This window comes from Symphalangus syndactylus, chromosome 4 (genome assembly GCF_028878055.3).
Source record: "Symphalangus syndactylus isolate Jambi chromosome 4, NHGRI_mSymSyn1-v2.1_pri, whole genome shotgun sequence".
Taxonomy (NCBI): Eukaryota; Metazoa; Chordata; class Mammalia; order Primates; family Hylobatidae; genus Symphalangus; species Symphalangus syndactylus.
The window spans coordinates 154,377,951-154,402,603 of NC_072426.2; the positions used below are offsets into that span (position 1 = coordinate 154,377,951).

At 38.9% G+C, this 24,653-nt stretch overlaps 1 protein-coding gene across 1 annotated transcript in view; it reads left to right on the forward strand.

The window, feature by feature from the left end:
* The window catches only part of TENM3 (teneurin transmembrane protein 3), a 2,305,387-nt gene that overhangs the window by 705,124 nt on the left and 1,575,610 nt on the right, over positions 1 to 24,653 (forward strand). The window contains exon 6 of the mRNA XM_055276480.2: positions 20,307 to 20,347. The gene's annotated coding sequence lies outside the window, so the exon portion shown is untranslated. The remainder of the gene's footprint in view (positions 1 to 20,306; positions 20,348 to 24,653) is intronic.

Genomic DNA, 24,653 nt, shown 5'->3' on the forward strand with positions numbered 1-24,653 from the left:
TAAAAATTCAACAGAGAAGATGAAAGCAAGAGTCTCAGAAACCTGAAGAAGCAAGAGTGCTGTTTGGAATCCACTAGCTTTCGAAGCTCTAATTGTGAGTGTGGGTCATTGTGACTTTTCTTCTCCTCCAAGTATCTACTGCAAGTCTGGGCGAAGCTATGTAGCAAATGATATGATCTTCTTTTTATTATTATTATTCATATGATTATTTGACAGGCAAGGTGTGGGTCTGCACATGTGTGTGTGAGAAATCTGTCAATGGGATACATTTCTTTCTGAAACCTAGAAACTATCCTTGTGGAGTCAAATATTCCTTCTCTATGTGAGTTAGAAAAAAAGATCCTGATGGGTATTTTGGCTGGGTGCCTCACCTCTCCCAAATACCTGAATCTATATACGCACATAGATTTCAATTACTTTTTACCCTTTAGATTATCGGAAACAAATACTGGTTGCATGTGAGTAAAATCTTGCACTAGATATGGGTATTGTACTTCTAGAAAACTGAAGGTGTATCTCTCTATTTTGGAAATGTAAATATAATAATGTTGAATTGTTATATTTCACTGACCTGCAACACGATTTTGGGAGAGATTGCAGTCCTTACACATGGAAATATGGAATAAGATAAACATCTCTTCCGTATTAAGGAATTTTTCTCACAAATAAAGACTTTGATTGCTCCCTAACTAGTAATTGAAATTAAAACCTGAGACTATGTTAAAGTGTGGGTTAAATGAGAACCCATGCAGAAGGCTAGGGCACACATTTGCTTATTTCTGGAGGTTATGATGGGGTTACTTTTACATTTGAGCACAAGGTAGATCTGTTCTCTATTCTAATGGGCCTGTTGGCTGTAATATTTTACTCATTTCCAGCTGTAATAAGCTTTTGAATATCTGAAGCTACAAGATTTGTGTTTTCTCATCAATTTGTTTTAGACCAAGGGCACTCCGATGGGGAAATGTATAAAGCAGTTCACAGGATACTTTTAATATTAGTTTCCTCGTACCTGCAGTTTTTGAAAAATAATCTTTTTTTTTTCTAAAAATAAAAGTGAAAAGTTTATAAGGACCTTAGGAACTGATTTTTTTCCCACCTCAACCAAGTTATAGGATTGAACTGAGCACTCTGGAAGCAGGGGGTAAAGCAAAAACTTGCTTTAGGAGATTTAACAAGCATTTGTCAATGAAAACACATTTTTGTACATTTTTCCCCTCTTCAATAGTTTACTGAAAAGCCCATTGGGTTGAGTATATAAATGCTTATAGTAAATGTTTTTCTTTGCTACTTCAATCGTATCCCTCAAAGTTAAGCATTACATTTAACCCTTTCTCTGGTTCTGTGCTTGCTTTGGATTTAGTTCTATACTGTTTTCTTCATATCCTCTTAATTGGTGAACGGGGACACAACTGACTAAGAACACGCCACATGGCCTTGACTCACCCTCCTTTATATAGAATTTAGATCTTCTTTAATCTTACAATCTAGAGTCTGGATATGTCCCTGAGCATCATCAGCCTGGGACTTTGGTACCCATCCTGCAGTTTGTTTTGTGATTCCTTGAAAAATCTGCCATGGCACCCTGGAAATTCTGAGGATCCAAAGGACCAAATGAGGCCCAGTTCCCCAAACCTGTATGTGTGCATATAGTTCAATAGTCTTATTAGGATTATTGGCACGCCCCTTGCCTGTCAAAGAAAGACTCTTAGGACTACAAGGTGAAGTTGATGTATGTGTTCATACATCATCTGTCTGAAAATCTTGGCATTTACTTCATCCTACCATGATGCAGAAACAAAATGCTTTATTCCTGACTACCTATCTGCAATCCTTTAAAAAGAATGAGTGTATTATTTTTCTGTATGTATTTCTAATTGGCTTAGAAATAATATTGACATGAAATCCTTAGTGTAATGAGAAAGCATGAAGTAGATAGTTTCACGTATGATGCTCAGTGCATAGATATTGTGCAAGTTAGGACAGAAAAGTGCATTAATCAATTCCTCAAAAATTCACAGTCTAATTAGGGAGATTAAAAAGATGCATATGCCCAGAAGCAGGAAATGGCTTCTTTTAGCTTTCTACTCTCTTGATTTGAGCCAGTCCTTTATTATATCATTGAAATTGTTTAAATTTACCTTAATGTAGGGAAGCAAAAGCCACACATTCTTCAATACCTACATATTAGATCTCAAGCATTGATTCTCATGATATCTGTAGGAAATGTGCCATGTATTTGCCATTAGAACAAAATGATGCAGAGGCATTTTACACTATTTGGGTGAAGGCTTAAAAATGTTCTAAAGTAGCAAAGCAATGAGGTACTGGGAACTATATATTTCATTTGATTTGTAACAAAAGAAAAGAGAAGAAAAGCATGTGTTATAAAACTCCAACCTAAATCAGTAATTATGACCAATTAGTGATGCTTAGTAACAAGATAAATTGCAATAGCCAAACACAGAGTAGGTAGACAAATATTATTTTGATCTTCTTGAGATTGTAGCAGTACAGAATTTGTAATATGGGTTTTATGTCAGTGACTGAAAGAAAAACAGGAAGAAAAAAGAGGAAAAGTGTGCAAATGATTACAGGAGAGTAAAGGTGGGGAGAGAAATACGAACTCCCTGTGGCTTGAAATCTGTTAGGGTAAGAAATTGTTATCTGTGGAAGGTTGAGTAGTTTGGAATCTGCTATCCTAATACCGAGCCTTTTATAGTTAGCATTTATCCACCGGTAAATGAGCTATTTCATATAAAGTTGGTTTGCCCTATTTTATTAAACAGTGTTTTCCACGGACATAAAGCTATTGTGATAAAAGCCTTCGAGCGCCTCTCTTTTGGCGTTTCTAGCAGGACTGTTTTCTAAGTTTGGGGCCAGCGGGAGGCAAATGCAGCAGAGATGTCCAAATACAACTTTACGTACAAAGCATAGCTACCAAATTCCTCCTGGATTTGCCTATTGTTACAGAGAAAGACTTTGTAATTACCAAGGGATTACAGCAGAATATGAAAGGGCCGGAAAGCAGCTTTCTTGCAAATCAAGAATGTATTCAGCCCAAACTTAGGAAGAGTCAGCTGAGAAGTGAGGCAGAAGTGTCTGAAAATGTTAAGGGTTCAAGCAGAAGGGCCTGCCGGAAACTCCTAATTAAGGAAGTAAAAACGACTTTTAAAGAATGTCAACGTCTGTCATTTGTATTCTCCACCAAGAAAAGGATTTGTCTTCTGAGGATTGTAAATGAGGTGATGGCACTGCCCAAACACCCTGGGTTTGTCCTTCTTTTACACTCCCGAAGTAGTGAAAATGGAGCTTGATGGTACATAAATAAAAATAATTAAATAGAAGATAGTGGTACTGGTGCCTTACCTGAATTAATACACAAAATTAAGAGGCCAATAACCCAAAAACAACTTCGTTATTTTGGTGTTTCCTATAAATTAGATGACGCTCTCAGAGTAGAATGAAATATAGCTTTCACTCTACCATTTTGATTCCAAATTAAAAAACAAAACATTTCTTATGGGTGATGTTTCTGGTGTTCTCTCTGACGTATGGTTTCAGCACATGTTCATATTGAAACAAGCCAGATTATCAGTTACACCTCTTCTGGGTATGTCTTTTTTAATTTAAGTTTAAAAATTGAGTTATTTTTCTTATTGATTTCATAACCAAAACTAGAATCAGTGATTAATTAGCACGTGTTAATTTTTGTATCCTTAGGTTATCTTTTTACTTGTAGAAATTTTGACAAATGCTTGGAGCAATGAGCCATATCACATTGAGAGCCCATAACCATTTGCAAAGCTGTTTCAGATAGGGTGATTTTGGAGGGGGGCGGGGGGCGGTGGCGGGGAATTGGATAGATTGAATTTGAAAGAGAGAACCAGGCAGAGAGAACTCCACTTGTGGCTAACAAATATGATTTCTTTTAAGGAATAAAAGGCATGTGCCACAGGGCCTCCTAAAATGTTGCATATTTTACTTGCCGCCATTTGATTAATAGGGATTTAGAGAGAAAACCAGAAGAAAAAACCTCTCATTCCTTGGTAGTAATTACCCTTCCTGTGTTCATTAGGGAGCCAGGGTTCTAATCGTCCTATTACCATTTGTTCTTCTTTTCCTTTCCTTGGCTGGGCACTGCCAGTGGTCCCATCCCCTCCCTTTACTGATCCCATTCAAAGCTCACTTGCAACCCTCAACATCTGACTTTCCCCAAGTGCTGCAAACCACAATGGTCTCCCCCTTGTTAGAGCTTGTTCAGAAGTGCTGTTTTCTTTTACCACTCACTTGTCACTTAAGCAGATACAACCTGCCCCCAGTCACTGTTTCACATACGTAAACCTTCTCTGTTCTCTATTGAGGACAAAACCATGTCTTTGCTCTGATATTCTCTAGGGCACTATTGCCCTGTAGAAATATACTATAAATTGCATGTGTAATTTTAAATTTCCTAGTAGCCACATTTTAACAAGTAAAGAAAAAACAAGTGAAATTAATTTTAATATACTTAATACCTCTAAAATATTATTTTAAAATGTAATCAACATAAAAATTGTTAATGAGATAGTTTACATTCTTTTGTATGATGTCTTCAAAAGCTGCTATGTATGTTTTTTTTATTTATTTTTTATTTTTATTTATTTATTTTTTTGAGATAGAGTCTCACTCTGTCACCCAGGCTGGAGTGCAGTGGCGTGATCTCGGCTCACTGCAGGCTCCTCAGCTCCACCTCCCTCCCAGGTTCCTGCCACCCTCCCACCTCAGCCTCCCAAGTAGCTGGGACTACAGGTGCCCGCCACCACGCCCGGCTAATTCTTTGTACTTTTAGTAGAGATGGGGTTTCACCATGTTAGCCAGGATGGTCTCGATCTCCTGACCTCATGATCCACCCGCCTCAGCCTCCGAAAGTGCTGGGATTATAGGCGTGAGCCACTGTGCCTGGCCAAAAGCTGGCATGTATTTTATGTTCACAGAACATCTCAATTCAGGCTAGCCAAATTTCAAGTGCTCAGAAATCATATGTGGCGCTGGGCATGGTAGCTCATGCCTGTAATCCTAGCACTTTCGGAGCTCAAGGTGGGCAGATCACTTGAGGCCAGGAGTTCGAGCCAGCCTGGCCAAGATGGAGAAACCCCGTCTCTACTTAAAATAGAAAATTAGCTGGTCATGGCGGCGCATGCCTGTCATCCCAGCTACTCGGGAGGCTAAGGCAGGAGAATCGCTTGAACCCGGGAGGTGGAGGTTGCGGTGAGTTGAGATCATGTCATTGCACTCCAGCCTGGGCAACAAGAGTGAAACTCCATCTCACAAATAAATAAATAAATAAAAGTAAAAATAAATTAACAAAAATGCCAGGAGAAACAGACAAAGAGCTACAGTGAACACTGGGAAGAAGGTGACTCAGAACAATGAGGAGATTAGTCAGATGATTTGCAACTCAGCCCCATCCCTACCACTATTTTAATATCTATGGCCTAAGTATTTAAACTCTCTGAGCCTTGGTCTCCTCCTTTGCAAATGGAGGATAAGAATTCCCAAGGCTGTTGTGATTATTAACATGCAGAAGTAACATAAATTGAAAGCATAAGACAAGGGGATAGTATTATTACTGTGTATAGTTGTTATCATTTTTATATAGAGATGAGGTTTCCCAACGTTGCCCAGGCTGGTTTTGAACTACTGGCCTCAAAGGATCCTCCTGCCTCTGTCTCCCAATTTGCTGCAATTACAGGCATGAGCCACTGTACCCGGCCCTGTTTCTGCATTTAGATACTAATATAGCCAAACATGATGAAGAGATCATTGGGTCATGGATGGTAACAGAGCCTTCTGCCCATTTTTGAAGGATACTTTTTTTAACTTTTCCCATATTAAAGGAAAAGTGATTCCATTTCAATTCACTGTTACATTCGAACTTAAATATCACCACATCACCATGTGTATGAATCCTCATTGACATATAGGGTAGTAAAAATAATAGTATAGGAAAACTATAGAAGCTGTGTATTAATTAGCAAATTATGACATACTTGTGGAAATTTTAAAATATAACTTCACCTGGGCTCTTAAAACGGTGTTTATAAAGTTCTTTTGAAAGCTTCGTTAAGACGTTAGCAAGAGCATTTCTGATTTTTCAAAAAACAAACTAGTCCAAATGTATTTGGCAGGTTTACAGCATTATTAAGAACTTTACTGTTTGGCAGGGAGACATCCTAATTAAAAATAATTTCTAAATGGTATAAGGCTCCATGATTCCCATCCAATTATCGGTCCGGACCTAAGTATGCTTCTAACTTAGAAAGTGACACTGGGCTTTAGTACAACTTCATTCTGTTGTTTGGATTAAGCGACTTGCTCTCCCTTGGAAGATATCCAGAAGCTACAGCCGGGGCAGAATGTGGGGTCGTTTGGCTACTGTGGATGGAGCTGCAGGGAGTACATTCCATCAGTACTGTGCATTCAATACCGCCTGCCTATTTGCTTCTGAGTGCAATAGTCTATGGTCTATAAAGCACTAAATGGTTGGGCCTTCACCACTGAGAGATCAGTCTTCCTCCCTGGGCAACTTCAGAGCAAGTGAGATCAGCTGGAGGTCTGCTGCTCCTAGCTCCCAGCTTCCATCTACAGGGAACCAGAGGCAGGGACGCTTCCAAGGAAGGCCCTCACTTAGGAAACGCCTTGCCTTCCATTAGCCAACAAAGAACTAATCTGGGAATATTTCGAGCATGGCAGGAAGCCCATCTTTTAAGCAGAGTTGAAAAGCAGAAATTTCTGCTCTTTAAAAAGAACAATGCATTCAATGAGAATGCTCTCACATTCATTAAAGCCTCATATTCAAATAATCCAAACAGTACATTTTCTCCTTTCTTCCCTTCAAATCTTGAGTACTTACTGGCTTACTCCTCTAGTTCCTTTGTTTGGCCATTTTCTCACTGCTCTCCTCCCTTGTAGAGGCCAAAAGATTGAATGAGAAAAATATTTTAATGCTTGATAACTCTTTTTGAAGTTTTCAACTTCAGATTTGACCTAATATGAACACCCTTATACATATTCATTTATTTATATATTCACCCTGCAAATACGAATCAAAGCCTGCTATATGCCAGCACATAGATCAATGTTTCAGATATAGTAGAAAACAAAAGCCTGGCCTTTGTAGAGGTTATGGCTTATTTAGAAAAAGAGAAAATAAATACATATATGTAACATCAGAAGTATGTAAGTGCTATGAAGAAAAATAATGCAGAGGAAGGAATGAGAGATTTGACTTTTATATAAAATGATCTGGGATGATGTCCCTGGAGAGGTGATATTTGACCAGAGAGCTAAATGACGTCAGAGGCGTGAGCAATACAAGTATATGGGCGGTCACCAAGTGCAAAGGTGCTAAGGCTGACTCACGCTTGGTATGCTATAGAGAAAAGAAAAGAAGTGGGACTGGCGAGGAATGCAGCCAGGGTTAGGTCACTGAAGACCTTGTAGGCAGTAGGAATCACATTTTATTTTACTCTGAATGTGATGGAAGATGTTATATGGTTTCCAGTAGGAATGCTGCTCTGATCTGTGATGAAAACGATCTCTGAAGAACGGTCTCTACAGGTGAGACAGAACTATAGCCCATCAGGGTCAACGAGGTGAGAGGGAATGGTCCTGTTGGTCTTGGGTGCTAGTAGTGAGATTCAGGATGTATTTTAAAGGAATACTCAACTAGATTTGCTGATGGATAGGATGTAAGATTTGAGGGAAAGGAAAGAGTAAAGGATAACTCCAAACGTTTTGTCAGAAAGTTAATTAATAGATATTCTTTGCAGAACTATTAGGCACTTTTATATGGATGTACTAGGAGCTAAGTAATTTCAACCTATAACAATGTTTACAAAAGAGAAATCAGGAGTTACCATTATCCAAATTGCAATAGGAATGACCATACAGTTTCTTTTAATAGCAAGATCCTTTAGTGCAGTTAAAGTGTGATTCAATTATTATAAAATCCATATAGAAAGAATTATTCGGGGACATAAGTAAGATCCACCTGCATTTAGTGTTGGGAGAGAATAGCCAAAGGCATGGCCCTCGCTGCCATCTAAGGGCACGTCATTAAGGTGACCACACGTAACTATTGGCCAAAGGACAAATGTCTACTGCCTTGGCACAAGTGACACTCACACTTCTTTGCATTCTTAAAAGTGTCTTAGTTTGGACAGTAAATGACATACTCACCCCGACAACATAATCTAAATATGAGAAATCAACTCAGAAGCTTAAATTATTTACCATGCAAAAAGTTAGAAAACCTGGAGACATTAATCTGAGAAGAAATTGGAGGCAAACCATCCCTCCCTTGCAGAACTCGATGCCACCAGTGAAGATAGCAGGACGACAAAGAGTGGCATCTCATGTCTACATGTGTTTATAGCTGCATATAAATTCTACCCTATACTACATGCTGGATACTCAGATCTGAATCTACAGGAATCTACAGTACATGGTTTATATTCCTGATGACTTCGGAATCCTCCCCCAAATCAGCCCAGTCACCCTAGAATATATTCTTCTATTTTCCACCGGCTACCACTGGATCCCAAACAAATGAGGTAATTCTATTCAATAAGAACAATATAGTTGTATTAACAAGGGCAGAAAATTTAAGCCTCTTGGAGATTTTACCTAAAGGGCAAGACCACCAAGATAGGCCTACTGGACCTTTAAGTTGTTAAAAATAATTAACAAACAAGCAAACAGATAAATAAAATCACTGGCCCTGGTCTGTGAGGGCCAGTAACCTGTGCCCACATACCCTGTGGCTTTTCAAGCCCTAGTCTCATTACCCGCATTCCTTCTTGAGACTCTGGCTTCTCTGAATGTAGCCAAGTCTAATGCTGCCCTTTCTTGATGCTGAGCTATGCTTTGAGCCCTGTCAGTAAACCATGAATGACATTCCCTTGCTCAATAATTTCCAGAAAAGGGAGACGTATATGCCAAGACATGAATGATTATATTATTATTATTATTACTACCACCACTACTATTACAACTACTGCTTACAAGATGATGATGATGCTAGGATTATTGTAGCTACAATAATCCTATCATCATCAACAACAATTTTGATAGCCATATACGGTGGAAGAAATAAAAAGAAGTGAGTGATTCAGTTTTTGGCCCTAAAAAGCTTATAATGTGCAAATAGTCACTGCTCGTTATATTTGATTGATTCACATTCTTTAAGGGAATTAAAAATTATAATTAAGGCTTACAAAGATCTCGTTTTTAGACAAGTAATATTACATGACATTTTGCCTTTCAGCTTGGGATTTCGGGAAGTTTATAAATATTACCTTGATAAACTTCACAAAAACTCTCTCAGGTTGTATGCATAAAACTAATTTACTGATCGTTAATGAAGAAAAAAAGTACACATCAAGATCAAGTGATATGCCGCAAGTCAAAAATGGATTTTCTACTCTTGTCTTTCCTCTGAGTATAATGGAAAAATTCACCAACACACACAAGATTCTGTGAAGTTTTTCATAAGCGTTATACTATTTATCTCAACAAAAAAGAGTAAAGCAAGAACACTATGTTCTAGTAAATAGCTTTCAGGTTAAAATGCTTAGGCTTACAAAATTCAAAGCACTTTCCTCTAATCTTCCAACTATTTTATCACCAAGCACAGTGTTCTTTCTACTGTTGGAGGGAGAGCAAACCATGGATCGTACAAGAGAGACAATTCGGCACGACTGTTCTAACATAGAGAAGCTTTTCTACGACTCTCAGTCTAACAAGAAACTAATCATCTATTGTAACTTATTTTCAATAGTGAAGGTTATCTGGAAGGCAGTCCATGCATTTTATTTTTGGCCATTGAATTTTATTCTGAAGCAGCGTTGGGAAATCCATAAGTAAAAGCACCCTGAGGTTAATCCATTTTGTATAACGTGGGAGACTTTTAATAAGGCAAACACTGGTTCCCAACTTTATCAGCTTCAATAGTGGGTTTTTATATACTCAATTGTCCAGGAAACAGAGTGTACTTGTCCACCTGTACATTATTTATTTTGATACTATTGCAACTCATTCAAAATGAGTCCCTTTCATAGTGTATATTACCCACAGCACAGGTAGCAGAAGGTAAAATGACCATGTTGCAATTGATTATAGACTCATTTTCCCTTTCCATGTGGCACTCCTTCTAGGCCTGTTCATACTCCAGACCATCTGCTCCCCTTCCCTGCTACCAAACCCCAGGACTCATCTGCCTTTGGAAGCAATGGGGTAAAACATCCCTTCTAATTTATTGATATCCTGTGGATGCTCAGAGGGTGACCTGTTACCAAGATAGATGGGGTTTCATGACACATTCCTAAAAGCCTAAAATTAACTCAGATGTCTTGGTCTCCAGTTAGCCTCATGTTCTATGTGAGCTTCAATGAGCATCTAGGTTTCTAGAGCATCCTTGATATTTTGCCTGTTAACAGTAGAGGGTACCCCTCAGCAGGGATGCAACTTGTGTCAGATACTGCTCTAACCATTTTACATAGATCACCTCGTTTACAGTCACAATCCAGAGTAGCAGTATTACTATTTTATCAATGAGTATTAGATAAATAATTTGCCCAAAGCCACCCAGGTAGTAATTGGTGAAGCTGAGATTTAAAACCTAGTTTATCTGGTTAGATGCGGTGACTCATGCCTATAATCCCAGCACTTTGGGAGGCTGAGGCAGGTGAATCACGAGGTCAGGAGTTCAAGGCCAGCCTGGCCAACACGGTGAAACCCCATCTCTACTAAAAATACAAAAATTAGGTAGGCATGATGGCACGCACCTTAGTCCCAGCTACTCGGGAGGCTGAGGCAGAAGAATCACTTGAACCCGGGAGGCAGAAGTTGCAGTGAGCCGAGATCACACCACTGCACCCCAGCCTTGGTGACGGAGCAAGAATCCATAAAAAGAAAAAAAAAGACAAAAAAACCTAGTTTATCTGACTTCATGCTCTTAAACACTGTCTGGTCCATAATTTTTATCCACTATATTCTCTCATAAAAAATAATTTCCTACTTCTTAAAAGTTATTTTAAAAGCAATTATGCTTATATGAAAAGTTGGAAACCACTAGGTTTCACCAAGGAAAGTGAATATTTTATTTCTAATTGTTGTCCTGTAACAATAATAATAGTGCTACACGTTTGAATGGTGCTTTGCAGTATATACAGACCTTCCATGTTTACTATCTTGTTCAACTGTTACAGCCACATGAATTAAGTTATATTGACTCCATTTTACAGATGAGAAATTGAGGCTAGGAGAGATGGATTGACTTTAATAAGGACCCCCAACCGGTGTTCTGTAGAATCAGAATCCAAACTCTTAACCTTTAAAATGTAACTAATATGAATTTCAATATACTACAATTGACTTCCATTAAGCAACCTAAAAATATTGGAATTACAAAATAGGGGATTTATACTCTGCAAATCTTTCCAAAATGGAAAGATGATACTTTTTAAAGATTGCTTAATGGACAGGGGAATTTCCAATTTGATACCAACTCATGACTGATTTCCATAAATTAAGCCTTCATTCGATACTTACCAAGTATTAGCAAGTATACAAGTCTTGACCAACAGAGTCAAATGCTTTGCTATTTTAACATTACAATTTGTGCTACAATATAATAGATATAGGAGACGGGAATCATAAATGCATTCTGCACAACTTCTTTTCCATGTCCTGCCTCCAGAGTTAGGTAACAAACAGCAACTTTTCCTAGCGATGCGGACTTGTACAAAAAGCTGATGCTTCCCATTAGAATGAAGCATCCCCGGCATTTGTGAGGCACATGATCCACATGTCTGAGGACCGCCTTATCCACCAACCCAGTTCTTCGTGGCCTCTCTTCCTTCCTCCACACCCGAGTCTGGACCACCTGCTGCACTTTCAGGCAGAGTTGCTCCAGAAGAGGCTAATGTCATTCCTGCCCACTGAGGTTGTTGTTTCATTCCCTAACCCCTTCCTAATCGTTCGCCTCCCTGAGAGGCCAGCCTCAGGCTTTGGCGCTGCTTTTAACATGCTCACAGAGGCAGGAGTTGTGGCAGTGCCTGCTCCCAGATTCACCCCATTTTGAAACATAACTCCAGTCCCTGGCCTGTCCTACAGATTGGTAGCATCCTTCCTAGGAAAGAATCCTCCCTCTGCAGTGTTTTATACCAATGTAAAATGAGAAGGCACAGAAGCAATTCAGAAACACTGAAATACCGAGAGGAGTTCCTATCCACGGGAATTTCGCAAATGAAGTGGAATGAGCGGAAAGAAAGTTTAGTCCACATAAAATAATGTACGGTTCCCTTCCTGAAAGGCGTCATTCTAACGACTTTAGAGAAATAAGCGAACACAATTGAGCAAATGGGAGAGATGAGAAAATGGGTTGAATGAAGCAAGGAAGAGAGAAGAGATCAAATATGTGCAGCGTATGATTATTGTCATGTTTGCTATGTGCAGGCAGTGTGCTAGGTTTATATATAAATATATGTATATTGTCATGTCATTGTCATCCCCCATGAGGGTAGTTACTACTGTTTGGCGCATTTTGAAGACAAGGAAGTCAAAGCATAGAAAACTTTAAAACCTTTAGGAAGAGGCAGAGTCTGGGTCAAACCTGGCAGTCTGGCACCCAGCTGTGGTCACGCCACTCAATGAAGCCTCTCCAGGAAGAATATGAGAAAAAGGAAAGGATAGTGAGAAACTTTGTCATGTTGGGGGCCGCAGAGAGATGGAACAGACTGGGACAGATGGTGACGTGGCAAAGGAGGCTTTAAAGGCAAAATAAGGCCATGCCACGAGGTGCTTCAGAGCCAAACAGATGAGGGGACTAGATTTTAAAAGCTGCTGGGAACTCACTTTAAGTGCATAGTGTAGTGATCTGATCCAAGGAATCTTTGGGGAGATTAACTGTTCATAGGTTGAAATAGAAGCCTGAGGGGGTAATCCTGATTTTAGATATTTTTTAAGCATAAGGAGTTAACGGGGCTTTTGTATTTCTGTATCACAGAGCAATGTATGTAGATGCCAGTGATCTTAAGATTGTTAAAACCTGCTGAAGTTCATTCCGTCTTCTTCCCTTCTCTCTATCCTTTTTTTCCTTTAACAATCCACTGGCAGCCTGGAAAGATAATTCTGTATCTCTTACCATAACTAATTTCTGAAGTGGTTCAGAATAATTTTCTTCTCCCACCGGGGCACATACGTAATTCTGTCACTCTGATAACCCCCATCTCTGCCCTGTGGATCTCAGTGCTTGTCACGTAACTCATCTGGCTACCTCAAGCTTCTTAGCAACTGAATCATCCTCCTTACTGACTCTTCTCCCAATTGCACAGATGCAAAGCTCTAAGTCATCTATGATACATACGCTATCCAAACATGAAATCATTTCCACATTTCTCCCACAACATATAGCTCCTTTTCCTTCTGGCTGTCACTTGTCTCAGGAGACCTATGTTACTCTGTGTCTGAATTATTGTGTTATCTTTCCATCAGATCTCCCTATCTCTACTATCTTCCTTCCTTTCATTCTGCACATTAGACCAGAATATTCTTTATTAAACAGATTTTGCTCATATTTATCTTATTTGGAATTCCTGTGGCCAAAAGTGACACAATTCTAACTCAAGTTCGCTTAAGGAAAATAAAAATGTGACAAGACAGTACGGTTTCACTTGGGGCTTAAAAAATGAGAATTACTGGTAAAGATTTGGCTTACTGTGCATCTGAATGCAGGTGTTCAAGTGATGTCATAACAATTTTGACTGCCTCCTTCTCTAGGTTCCTTAAGCTTGATTCTCAGGTCTGCTATCTTCCAGGTGATAGCAAGATAACTACCAAAATCCCAGGTTTAATTTCTACTAGTTCTTCAACTTCTGTGAAAAGAGAAATTCTGTTTTCAATAATTTCTGTAAAATCCCGATTGCGTCCTATTATCTTGGTTTGGTTCATGTGGACATTCCTGGTACAATTGTAGCAAAAGAAACAAAAATGCAGGATGATCAATATGGGTCACATACATGCTCTCCTCTAGATGCGATGGGTGCCATTATTATACTACATTAACTGAGTAGCAGAGGAGTGGTTCCCCAATGGGAAATAAGGGTGCTTTCACCAGAATGTGAGAGAATAGGTGCTAGAATTATTGTTTTTTTCCAGACAAAACCCAACAAATATCAATTATAATATGCACACCATACAACTCAAAAACCTACAAGAATTTTTATTGCCATAGAGTAAATTAAGTAATATCATAAAATTGCAAAGCTAAAAAGGACTTTGAAGTTCATCTTATCCAGCCAACTTCAGAGAAATACACTGAAAACAAGTAACAGAGAGAAGCGTGGGACTCATATTTTACGTCCTAAAGCATTCTTTCAACAGTTTCCTGAGTGGAAATTCAAGCTGGTCTTCAAGTACTCTTCATAAACTGCATACATTTTACCTACCTTCCTTACCTTTCATTGGTCCCCAAGAATCCTAGGCCAGGTGAACTTACCTTCTCAATATCCCTGAACGTGCTTTGCTTATTTTTACCTTTGTACCTTTGCTTCTATTTTCTAGTCATTGTTAACTCATGTCTTTTTCATTTATCCCAACGCAAGGCATATCTAAGACCCAACTCAAGTTTTACTTCTCCATTAGCCATCACTGGGCTTGTTTTCCATTGCACTGAGAAAACTGAAGGAATCAGATGGGAATTTACACACGCTCCAATCACATCACCTTTTCACCTACTTACATTTGCCTCCTCGTGTGCCATGTTTTTTCCCCTGTTTCTACAGATCCAAGCTCCCAGTTGAAGACAAGCCCTCCACTAATACACAGAATTCCATCCTCTCATCTACCCAAAGACATATCTTAGCAATTCTCCTTTATCATTAGTATTTCTCTTTCTAGAGGATTACCACCATCCTTATCAAAATTGTCATTATTTCTTCAATCTTATAATACCTCTTTTTCCTCTTCTGTGATTCTGTAAGAAAAACTCAACCTGACAATTGTCTGTCTACACTGGCTATCTCTAGTTCCTCTTCTGCCATTCTAACTTTGCCAATCCCAGTAAGCTTTTTGCTTCCACCATGCCAGCAAAAATGGTCTTATCAAGGTTGCAATGTAAGGTAGAATAACCTAGGCTGCAGTGAAAAATAAACCTGAATATGTGAGTCCATGTTTTTCACTTTTGTTATTACGAGCACAGTTTGAGTGCGGGAACAGATTGCCGAGGTATTTTCTCTCCTTTGGATCATTCAAGGACCCAAGCAGCTGACGACTGTGTCATCTGACGTGTTTTCCAAGGTCACTGGTGGCATTTTACCCCTATCATCTGGATGTAGGAAAGACAGGGGAGTTACAGCTGGGTGGTTTGTATGGGCAAGGCCTGGAATGAGTACACAGTACATCCATTCATTTCATTGTTCAAAGCACAAGCTGACGGCCACACTGAAGCCCCAGGGAAGGCTGAGGACTATAGTCTAGCTCTGTATCCAGGAAAAGGAGGAAGTGCACTTGGTTGACTACATTTGCTTTGTTAAATAGAAGAGACTGCTTTCATTGCCCATGTTCCTTGAACTCTCAGCAGCATTTGACACTTTAGAGCAGGCTTACTTATTTAAATCTCTTTCTGCTCTTGGCTTCCAGGACGTCACACCTGCACAGCGTGCCTCCTGCCTCTCCAAATGCTCTTTCCAAGGCCCTTTGCTTATTCCTCCACCTTTCTCACTTTCAGACGTTGGATTGTTCGCTATGCTCAATGCTGGATCTCTATTCTTTTCAGTCTATTTCCCCATTCCTGTTGGTTTTATCCCATGACATGGGTTCTAAATGCTGACAACTCCCAGCTGATTGATAAGATTGGTTGTATTGCAATCCTAGGCCTCCTCTAGTCCAGACTTGTATGTCCAGCTACCTACTCAACATGTCCACTTGAACAGGTAGCTGACAACCTTAGCAGAGGCAAAACAAATCTGAAAACCTTAACCCCTGCTGCATCCAAACTGCTCCTTCCCCAGTCTTCCCTAATTGGTTAAAGATATCTTGATTTATCGAGTTTTCTAGTTGCCTACATCAAAAATCTTGGCTTCATCCTCGATACTTCTTTTTCTCTCATCCTACAAGCAATTAGTCAGCAAAATATTTTGATTCTACCTTCCAAAATACATTCAGAATCTGAAAACTTCTCATCACTTCACAGCTACCACCTATTCCAAACCACCATCATCAGTTCCGTGGCATAACAGCATAGCTTCTTGGTTGGTCTTCCTGGATTGTGTTTTCTTGACCCCAGTGTCATCCTCAACACACCTACCCAGAGTAATCCTGCCAAAGTAGGAGTCAGTGCATGTCACTTTTCTGCTTAAATCCCTCCAAAGACATCTGGTTTTAAGTAAAAGCCAACATTTGTACTAGAATGCTCTATGATAAGCACCAATATTCTCTGCCCTCATCTTCAAATACTCTCTTGTTCACTCACTGCCATTTTAGTTTGTGTTTTATTTTCTTTGTTTTTTAGCACTCCAGGGAAGCCTCCATCTCAAGGCTTCTGTGTGTGCTCTGAGCCCCATCTATTCATGTGGCTCACTCTGTCTCTTCATGTAGGTCTTCTGTCAAATAGTGCCTTCTCAGGGAAAACTTTCCTAGCCATTCGTCTAAAATTCAAATTTCTCCCTAACTATTTTTATTACCCTTGCCTGCATTATATTTTTTTCTTGGCAAGTATTGCTATCTAACATTATATATATATGTATCCCTCCAACCGAAAACTATATATGGCTTGGTATTTTTTTTTTTAACTTCAGTATTCCCAGCATCTAGACAAGTGCCAGATACAATTTACATTTGTGCTGAATGAATGAGTGAATGAACTACTCTAAATCATAGTGATTCCTACTTCCTGCGAACTTCTGTAGCGTCATATCATTCATTTCGAATTTACTCATAGTCTGTCTTTTTTTAACTTTTCATGAGAAAATATCCTGGATTCACAATTCAATCATAAACTCATTATATAGAGAAAGTATGGGTATGACTTTTTTCAGCCCACATGCCTAATTCAGAGGTGAATGCATAAATGAATGAATGAATGAATTATAGGAAGTTCACCAGATAGGTACAGTACGATTGGTGAATGATGGACTGTGAAGGCCAAGGTGTAAAGGGCACTGAAATCTAAGAAGGATAACTTAACATTGCAGATTCAGGCAAAGGTGTTAGAGGCACCCAATAAGGGGAGGCATGCTGAGAAGTGCCATATGCCGTTGGAATGAAATGTAGCTGGCCCTGATGAAACCAGTACTGAATCCACATGCCAGCTTCTCTCAGTCGAGTCTTCCTGTTTGTCAGAACTATATTTGGCAGATGCCAGACACCATTCTGTTAATTTAAAAAAATGGAAACAATCTATGCAATTGAGACAAATAACAGACCCCAGGTAGATGGTGCTCTTTTCTCTATGACGCGAAGGTTCCCACTGAATCAATTCTTATATGTCGAAGGGTTAGGCAATGTGATTCTGAAACAAAATATAGACTGGCTAATTTCCAAGTGCCCCACACTAGAAAAATAAAAGTTAAAGTGCAATCTTGGAATATTTTACACTCAAGAAATTATAAATATTATTGGATGTTGTGTGTATGTAGATACATACATATATATGCAAACACATATACATATTATTGGGTGTTGTGAGTGTATACATATATACACATGCATATATATTATTGGGTGTTATGTGTATATAGCATACATGTGTATATAGTATACATATGTACTATATATGTACTATATATACATATGTATTGTATACATATATACAATACTGAAAAAACATATTGCATTATTGGCTGAGATTGATTTATTTGTGTTGAGTCCCATACCCAGGCTAGCTCATCTCTTTCCTCCTATTTGGCTTAGCAAACTATCCAGAGGAGAAGAGATGTATGTATATATGGGTGTGAGTTGGAAGGGGTGGGTTAGAGGGTCTGTGTCTGTGAGTACGTGGAAGAATGGACAAAATCAAGTCTATATCTTCTTAGCATGCCAAAGCCTAGGTTACACTGAGAAGAGTTGGTTTGTTCTGATGAAGCTGCTCAGCACAGTGGTATAGACAGGCTGGTGGAAACCTCTTCAGAAGGCATGGAAAGACAAAGCCAAGAAAGGGGGAGGGATGGAGAGATGTTGTGATGAGAAATCAGAAATACGCTTTGTGAGAATAGGAAGCTCAGGGATGCATTACAGGAGGGCTGATGATGTGTTCTAGCATACTGAGCTGTGAGTTCTGCAGCTGCTCACACCTACCACGTCTCTCGTAGGGTGAACATCCTCAGTGTGTACAGCACTGCACCAGTCATCTGCCTCCTATGCTGGGCTGCTATTGAAGATCGCTGCTAGGTTTGACTGTAAAAGCAAAGAATTTTAACATCAAAAGACAGTCCAAAAGTGAGACTTCCTAACTTCCTACTTGATGTATGTTAAAACATATGCTGTCACTAAATCAGCACCACTTTTAGGTTCTCTAATTTATCTTCCCTCCATTCTCGGGGACTTCTTCATGGATGGCTTTGCAAAGTGTCAAACTACATGAAGCTGCCTTACACCCAGATAGGCTATCACATCATCATCACATTCTAACGTTGCTGTTGATCCTGAGTTGTTTTCAGTGTTCTCCTGAAATTCCATCACTTTCATGTACCCCTCAGACTTCCAAATTCACCTCTTGCCTTCATTTTCATACTTAACATGCCTTCTGAAACTATGTCATGTAGACTGTTGTCATTAGGGGTAAGGAGTAGCTCTATTTCTGAGGAAATTATGGTGTGCGTCACTCTCAGAGTTATTGGCTCCACCTTCAGATCATCATTTCCAAGAATCAGGCTCATTATTGAATGCACTATTCAACATCATGATTATGCCCCTATTCTTTCCAAATCAATTTCTCTTCAGCTTCTGTTAACTGTAGAGGGTTCTTATGTCTCTCTACTCAGATGACTCTCCTCCTCCTCACAGTTCTCATCTGAAAACACGAATTTTCTATCTTTTCTTTGCCTCTTACTGCCTCTCCCTTCTGTTATTTAACTTTACAATTGTATTACTTAACTCTGTCAAGTATCTTGACATACAGCTTGCACAAAAGCTGCTACCCATTTAAAAGCTCATCTTGTTGTTGGTATTGTTGGAAGACTCCTCCTAGATGAAAGATCTGTGCTTCTGGTTTGTGTATCAGCAGGTTCATAATAATTTCCATGGATAAAGGACACAATAAATTTAACAAAACCCAGTGTTAGATCTTTTGATAAGGCGTGTAGGTCAACTCAAGGATGTTTACATATTATACGTGTATAAGCACAGACACCTTTAAATGCATGACAGACAACACTCGGATAGAAGAGTGTCTGCTGTGAAAATATAGATCCTTCCATAAAATGTATGTCATCTATTATAAAATCGTTGTATACTGAGTCATGATGATATAGATAAGATAATGAGAGAAACACACCTGAATTCACTTATGTTCCATTTGGCCCTTAGCCATATGAGTGTCCAATCAAGACCACCATGCTGTTTTCACACCATTTGTAGGATTGTAAGTCAGTGCAGGTGACACTGGTTCACTGCCACTCCAACCCTGCCTTAATCATAGCTCTTTTTACCCATGCTTTGAGGCATTCAGACTCAGCTCTGAGTCACTGAAGCAAAATTGGCGCATCTGGGTAGAGTGTCAAAACAGCAGAGCTTACATCAATGAGACACCTCAGTGGCTTAGTGAAACCCAAACTACAAATGCTACATCAGTGGCTGTTGAGAAGCTATAGATTCTCTTGTATTAGGACCTAGACACAAGAACTCGTGAAAACTAGTTGGAATGACTTAGTATGTCATTTTCCCTGTGATCTTAACTCAGTTTCTAAATACACGTTGATGCTAGTTACGAATACAGTTCCGCTCCTTAAAAATTTCATTTATTGTATTAATCTTCCGGTTGTTTTCCTCAGCGTGCGTGCAATCATACTGACAGCTTGAACTGCTTAGTAGTATGTGGAATAGTGCTTTTCAAAAAACAAAGAAAAATGTAGATTTATGATATGCTCCAGTTTCATCTTTGGAAATAAGAATTAATGTTATTATTCTTATTTATCGTTCACCAATGATATAAATGTATATTATTCAATCATATATTATATAACCGTGTTTTTTCTGTTTGTCCAATTAAGTAGCCTAAGTAAAATCATATAATCTTAGGTTTTGTTGTTGTTATTAATTTTCAGGCTGGTGATGGAATTTCATTCTTCTGACTTCTAGATTGCCTGTAAGTAAATATTTGACCTTTTCTTAAAATTGAGAACTGACAAAATACTCCATGTTTATTTTTACTTTTTTACATAAAGCACAAAAGTGATTCTAAGAGAAATATTTTTCCTTAAATATTCTGTATTTTTGCAGAAACTTACTTGTTCATTTTACAAATTTGCTTTATAGAAATATTCCTGAACATCAGTGTCAAGAAAGTAACCCTCTAAATGCTTTGTGACAAACTTCTGAAAATCTTATAATAAGTAATATAATTGATTATGAATACTATTACTGTACATTAAATACTAAATGAATTCAGGTCCGAAAACCTAAAATAATAGGTAACATGTTTTCTTCTTGTATCTGCATGCCAATTCACCTGATATTCACTGAAATTCTACTGATCAAGAATGTCTCTCAGATTTATGTGGACAATATATGAACTCTTAGGATCATTATTTTATTTTATTTTTATTTCTTTATATTAAGATGGAATCTTGCTCTGTCACCCAGGCTGGAGTGCAGTGGTGCGATCTCAGCTCACTGCAACCTCTGCCTCCCGGGTTCAAGCGATTCTCCTGCCTTAGCCTCCAGAGTAGCTGGGATTACAGGCGCGCGCCACCACGCCCAGCTAATTTTTAGGAGAGATAGGATTTCACCATGTTGGCCAGGCTGGTCTTGAACTCCTGACCTCAAGTGATCCATCTGCCTTGGCTTCCCAAAGTGCTGGAATTACAGGCATGAGCCACCACGCCAGGCCAGGATCACTATTTTAATATGATAACCATTAATGTACATACTAAATTTGCTATTTAGAATCCAACTAGATCAATATGATTTTAAAGACAAAAACTATGTGATATTCAAGTGAATCACTGAGGTTACTGTTCATTCAATCCACCCATCCCCCTAATTCCTGAAATGTTGTACAAATTGCTTTAAGGTTGAACGTTGATGGCACGTGTTCATGTGATGTGGGTATAATCAATTGTGTATGTGTGTTGTACTAATTGCTCATGTGGCTGCTGCTCAGTGCTGTCCTTTAAGTAGTGACCTCTGTTAGGAAACCTTTCCAGAGATGGGAAGAGAAGCAAATCATTACAGTCTTTATGGTTTTCCCTGTTTCCTTTGGCCATGTTTTGCCTCCCACTGGTGATCCTGGAAGATGGTAAAAATGAGGTCTTACATTCGAGAAACGTTAGGATTCTATTAAACAACTGTTGGTTTTTTTTTTCTCAACTTTATGGAGAAAACTAAATGGAATCGACTAACTGTATTTGTATTAGGCTTTGGTTATTTTTAGCGTTCAGGATACTCTCCCCTGCTCTGCTCTAGATTGGCCTTGTTTCATTATTTGTGTGCCGGGAGCAACTTGAACCTGTGTCTCATGGGGTCTATTTGTTACTTCAAATTCAACTAAATGAGTGCTGGGGAGATCAAGCTCTTCTGAAAGGTGTGGGTGGCTGTGGAGGAAGATCAGAGGGCCTTCGTAGTAGAGATTGTCTGTGGTCATAACATTTCATTATTTCACTGTTCATGTGCATTCTAATTTTCTACAATGAATGTCCATGGGAATAACAACTTTAGTATATTAATAAAGTGCGATTTTTTTTCTGGCATCACAGCTCACTTTGAAGCATAGATGTGTGGGTTTTCATACACATTTCCTAGAAAAGCATTGAGCTTGGGTAAATTAACACATTACAATTGAACCAGACTCTATATCAGATCCCTAAAACACGCTGGGGCATCCCTACCATGGAAGAGCCTACAGTAACATCTACAAGCATATTCTGGCAATAAAGGAGAGGACAAAATAAGTTGGCAATAAGTCAGCGTGCTCTCAAGTTGACACAATTATTGCAACTGAGGATGGGCAGAAATACAACACTCTTTAAAACAGATAGGTTCTTTTTAGAAGGAGGTAAATAAAACCAGTTAAGAAACATACAATTTGACATGTCATTATTGTGAATTAATTTCCTAGTCATTGTAGGTGTACTGTAACATTTCTGATTGTGATGAATTTGTTTCGAATTTATATAGTCCCAAAATTTATTTTCAGAAATGTTTGTCGCTTTAATTAAGCAATTTCCTGATTTTAATGAATTTTCTGCTTGGAATCACTGACTGTAAATTTGCGAGACCAACTGAATGAGACCGGCCCACGGAGGGTGACGTTAACTATCCCTGTGAGCATTTCATGTTATGAGTTTGTGTCTTTAATGCCTGCCTGCCTTCAGTTAGTGGGGTATTATTTTGAATGCTTTGCTTAAATATTAAGGCCTGTTCTATCTTCAGTAAAATTGTCTCTTGTCGATTTGTGCTTTAAGGAACAACCCAAAAATGTCTCCACTGTTTTTCTGCTAGCTGAACTACTTTTCTCCCCTACATTTGGGGAGAGTTATTTCAGGTTATGTTCAGTGAATTTTCTTCCGATGGTTGCTCCAAAGTGAATCATATGCAAAGATGCTTCAGGTGTGCTAACTACTATTTCATACCTGGACCGGGGTTGAAGTTCCTGATATGAGCACCACCCTGTCACTTTCACTCTCATTTGGGCCTATTCTCAAGAAGTCTGATCGCCTACCTTATCAGACCACTAGTAAGGTTTGAGCTTGATAAACAGCGTTATATGAATGTACCCTTAATATGCTGCTTCCTCTTTCTGGAACACTGTTTCTCTGCCTTTGCATCTGTTCAAATCACACTCATCTTTCAAGTCTTCAGCAAATACTAGGCTTCTCCCATGAAGCCTGACCTGATGCCTCTCATCAGTATTAATATAGGCCTCAAGTATAAAAGGTTCTGAGGCCATTTATTATATCACTGACAGTTCATCTTTTGTTGGGATTTGTTTATTCCTTTTTTATTCATCGAATTATATTTTCGGTACTGTAAGAAAAATCTAATAGGTTGCCCTTCATACAGTAGATGCTCAATAAATATTTACATTAGTATTTTGGTTGTTGCCCTAACAGTAGTTTTAAAACCTCTCATGCTTTAAATACTGAAAGATTTAGAGAGGTCCTATCTAGCTTGATGTTGTTCCTTGGTACTTCTCTACTCCCAGTGCATCAGAAAAATGTTATAATTAATTTGGACCATGATAAAATGGCCTACATCAAAGGTTTCACTCATTGATTCATTCATTCATTATGGGAATACTGAGATGCATTTGATCTAGAACTTATATTCTTTTTAAGGAGTCCTTAGATGTGGTATATTCTAAGATAAAAATGTGAAATCATGAACTTTAAGTCCCCAGATAAGGGAGCAGTTACTCTTTTAGAGGGAAGTGCAGTATCTTGATGCAGGTGTTGCATATTTTATTTCTTATTAAAAGAGATGTAACAGTTTTTCAGACAAAGAATGAGTTTAATATTTTCTTGATCACTTACTAAATGCCAGACATTGTTGTAAGCACTTTACCTATATTAACTAATTTAATAGTTATTGTTATCATTTCATAGTTATTATTCATGTTGTATTCTATCAAAGTGGACAGACACAGAATAGCTACATATTTACCCTAGACTATGTATCAATAATAAGACAGTAATAGTGTCAGGATTCAAATTTAGGCAATCTGGTTCAAAAGCCCAAGCTCCTGCTTGCTTTTAAGAATGATGACTCTAATGACTCTGCAGAGGATGGGTTATAGAGGGGAGTGGGGCTGGCAAGAAGAGCAGGGAAAGGAAGTTCTCGCAATCTTCTAGTAGGACAGTTAAGGAATATATTGAGGACATAGTATAGGGATGCAGAAGAGTAGGAAAGTTTGACAAAGCTTTGTGGGAATGGGGAAGCAGGTGCTGGTAGGGTCTGGCGATTAATTGGCTGTGTGTGGGGGGAGAAAAAGAAGTCAAGAATGTATGTTTCTAATCTTCCATCTTTAGATGAAAAAGGATGTTATATCATCAGCCAGATCCAGAATAAAGGAACAGGCACTCATCTTAGGAACAAAATACCTACTGGATTTAATTGTAGACATAAAGTTTGGTCGCAGTGGAACTATCCAGTGAGCAGTTGAAAGGATAAGCCTGAAGCCTGACGCTTTGGAGAGACAGTGAGCTGGAGAAACACAGGTTTCTAGGGGTTATTAGGGGAGTGTGGCCCAGGAGCTCTGGGGGGAATTGGACAGCACAGGAGGAGATGTCTCATGTAACAGGAGAGGAGGACCTAAGAGGCCTCGATTATAGCAAGGCAAGCAGAAGAGGAGGAAGTTGCTGAAGACTGACGGAAGGCAGAGGAATAGCGAAAAAGCTTGAGTTTTGGGAATGGATGGGAGAAAAAAATGTAAGAACTAAGTGAGGCTGGGTACG